Source organism: Piliocolobus tephrosceles, chromosome 2 (assembly GCF_002776525.5).
Source record: "Piliocolobus tephrosceles isolate RC106 chromosome 2, ASM277652v3, whole genome shotgun sequence".
Lineage (NCBI taxonomy): Eukaryota > Metazoa > Chordata > Mammalia > Primates > Cercopithecidae > Piliocolobus > Piliocolobus tephrosceles.
This window is the reverse complement of record NC_045435.1, coordinates 153,195,551-153,199,268: the sequence shown is the minus strand read 5'-3', so window position 1 is coordinate 153,199,268 and position 3,718 is coordinate 153,195,551. Positions and strand designations below refer to the sequence as shown.

Sequence of the window (3,718 nt, the reverse complement as noted above, 5' to 3'; positions counted from 1 at the left end):
ATAGGCAATGCTATTACAAAGTTAAATGCATCACTCTGATTATTTCCTTAGGGAAGATTGCTAGGACTAGAATTGCGGGTCAAAGGAAAACTTTTTATCTAAATGGAGTGGTAGGTAACTAAACTGAAAAAACAAACAAAAAGCAAAATGTCTAGAAAAACAAAATTGAAATACAAAAAATTTTAAAACAACAGAAGCACAACCATTAGTTGGAAATATTGTAATGAAATGGGGAATAACAGCAATAAAAACAACAGTTGTTATCTGCTTACTAGATGTCAGAAATATTTTCATGTACATTCAACAATACGTTTATCATAAAGCTAGGATTTAGTTTAAAAATTGGAATATTTCTTTCTTCATTCAAAATGCCACAGGATTTACAACTTTTACAGGAATGAAGTTTAAAATCAACTTAATTTGTAAAAGCATTACCTGTAAAACAGTAAATAATGATTGATATCCTTTGGGCATTCCAATGATATTGACAGTGTGCTTGGTTGAGTGAAAAATAAAGTATTTTTATTTAGAAGATAAAGGTTAACCTCCAAGGAGAAAACAGCAGATTGAGCACATGTATTTACTTTCATTCCTTTCCAATATCTTACTAAAATGACAGTAAGTAGATTATTTTAAAGGCAAAAAACAATGGTGGGGAGAAGGAGAAAGGAGATGACAGCCATAAAATGTGAGTCTGGAAAGCAAATGTGTAAAGTGTTAAATGACTGAATAGACCTGAGAAAGTTGAATCCTAAGCCAGCAGCAGGGAAAGCCAAGAACCACTGTGTTTTATATCATACGTCCCAGAAGGCCGAGGATTTGGCCGCACCGGTAACCTCCAGAAGTGGAGATGAGGGAGAGAGGTGAAGTAAAGGTGTTTAGGTGAAAATCATTTTAGAAATCCCCAAATCTCCTCTGTATTCTCAAGGATTGGCTGAATATCCCTTTTCACACCCTAGCAACAAACAGAGGTAAAACCGAGGTGGGACTCCAGGCTGAGTTGAGAACCTACAGTATCCGAAACAAGGAGAGTAAATGAGGGTATGTATAGTAAATGTGAGAGTCTCCAGCACTCTTTTTCTATATGGCTCCTAGAAAGCTGGCAGCCAGATATTTACTCTCCAGGTAGGAAATTTTAAGAAGTTTTTTCAGGAGAACTTCACTAGACAAAGAAGAAAGACCAAAAGGTATTGATTTCAGAGGTTTGCTAAAGATTTTAGCTAGATCACTCTCTTTGGAAAACTGGTAGTTGACAAGCCCCACCCATGCTCTCAGAGCTTCCAATCAGTCGCTTTTTTTTTTTCTTTTTGAGACAGGGTCTCAGTCTCACACAGGCTTGAATGCAGTGGTACAATCTCAGCTCAATGCAGCCAAGACCTCCTGGGCTCAGGTGTTCCTCGCACCTCAGCTTCCCTGGTAGCTGGGGCTACAGGCACATGCCACCACACCTCGCTAATTCTTGTATTTTTTGTAGAGACGGGGTTTCGCCATGTTGCCCAGGCTGGTCTCAAACTGCTGGGCTGAAGCAATCTGCCTGCTTAGGCCTCCCAGATTACAGGGATGACAGGCGTGAGCCACCGTGCCTGACCTCAGTCAGTCTTTTTGTCTTCAATTCTTAACTATGAAGAAATAGCTCATTTCTGAAACATCTGAGTAAGAGAGATCAAAACAGAAAGGAAAATAAAATGCAGGAAACAGACTATGTTGGGTAAAAAAGACAAAAATATTTATATTCTTGGAAAGGTAAGAGAAGATATTTTAATCATGAAACAAAAAAAAGTACGCTATAAAAAGGAACATTCAGAGAACAAACACAAGCTCTCGAAAATTCAAGTATGAAACACTGTAAGGAAACTCAACAAACTCTCCCAGAAAGTAGAGCAAAAAGACAAAAAACTGGAGGATAGAACAGAAAAAACAAGAAAATTAAAGGACTATACTAATACACCAAATAACAGATATTTTATAAATAGGGAATAGAGAATATAGAGGGCAAGACATCATCAAAATAATTGACCAACACTTCTTTGGAGGACACATATTTCCAGGCTCCTAGTGCCTATGAAGGACCCACCTAATGCCCAGGAAAATGGATAAAAATGGACATCAACTCACAAAACCCAGGAAATAGCAAAACACTGCAGAGAAATTACGCAATAAGGTGCCAGAGAGAGAACACTGGCCACATAAGGAATCAGAATGGCTTTGGACTTCCCCAAGCAACAAAAGAAGCTAGAAATAATGGAGGAATGACTGCCTTCCAAATTCCAAGGAATTAATTCCATCCCAGAACTGTATACCAGCCAAAATACCCAATCACATCCTAAGGTAGCACAGATTCCTTTCCGATGGTGGCTGTTTCCAAAACTACACCTTTCATTCACCCCTTCTTAGCAGGCTACTGGATGAGTTTTCCATGAAACAAGGGAGAAATCCAACAGGAGGAGTCTGAGAATAAGAATGAGAAGCAGAGATCCAGTGCAGAAGAGAGACAAAGGGAAGGGTAAAGGTGAAGGATGATTGCAGTATGGCAGCTGGGCACCAGCCACAGACGAATCTCCATCAGGTGGGTCAGGTTGGAAGGCTCTGGGTCGGGACTAAGTTGGAGAGAATACTTGCCTCACCTAAATGTTTTCAGACAGGATTTAGATAAAGTGAAAATCAAGAAAGATACATCAGCATCTTTTATAGCAGGAGGAAATCAGTTCATAATGCTTAAAATTTATAAATCAAAAAAGTAAGAATGTAAGTATGACATTTAGAGACATATTGTCAATTCTGAGACAAATCAGTTCAGAAGTGAAAGCTGTTGTTTCTGGGCAGAAGGAAATGAGAGTGAGTGAGGGGGTGAAGGATTTTTTTTTTTTTAATATAATAAACTTTGTTATTTGACTCTTTAAACCAGTGGTTCTTAGCAAAGGAGAATTTTGCCTCCTTTTCTTTCCCCTGGGACATATGGCAATGTCTGAAGGTAGTTTTGATTGTCATAACCTGGGGTGTGGGGCGGACAGATGGTAGTTGATGCTGGAATCTAGTGGGTAGGTACCAAGGATGTGGAGAAACATTCTACAATGCATAAGACAGCCCCTCAACAAAGCCTTATCCAGCCCAAAATGTCAATAGCGCTGAGATGGAAAAACCCTGCTTTAAACTATGTGCATGCTTTTAAAGGTGGTAAAAAGAAAAACAAAATGCATACAAACATACATGTATACACAAAATAGAACAGGTTAAAAATCATGGCAAAATTTAAAAAATGTTTTTTGAGGGAAAAAAAAACCCAAGGTGAAGATTTAGAGAATTTAAACGAGGAGTATCATCATTCAAAGAAAACTGAAGAAGCATTCAGAATTTAAGCTGAAGTTTTACCAAAATCTTCCAATAGAAACTTCAGCTCTTTCAGAGAGAAAACCTGGATTTTTTCAGTGTCTAAACTTCGACTTCAAATCCAAAAACATTAATGTAAATGTGGAAAAAGTAGCTGGGTGGGTGGAAAGAGCAAGTTACAAACAGTGATAAATTGTCCAATGTGGAGAACAAAAAAAAATTTTCAAATATTTTCAAAGGCCAACAGAAAAAGTTTGTTTCCCATTCGTTTATTGTCTTTAAAAATGATTAATGTGCCTTTGTGGGGAGGGATCCAACCATGAACTTCTTAGCGTGCTTCTGATGTTCAAGGTTAAACTTCTTCATTAATAAGCCAAGGGAAATAAATGAT

At 37.9% G+C, this 3,718-nt stretch overlaps 1 protein-coding gene across 1 annotated transcript in view; it reads right to left on the bottom strand.

Moving 5' to 3' along the window:
• Positions 1-3,718, bottom strand: part of COL6A6 (collagen type VI alpha 6 chain) — a 113,714-nt gene that overhangs the window by 35,401 nt on the left and 74,595 nt on the right. The gene's annotated exons all lie outside the window — the stretch shown is intronic.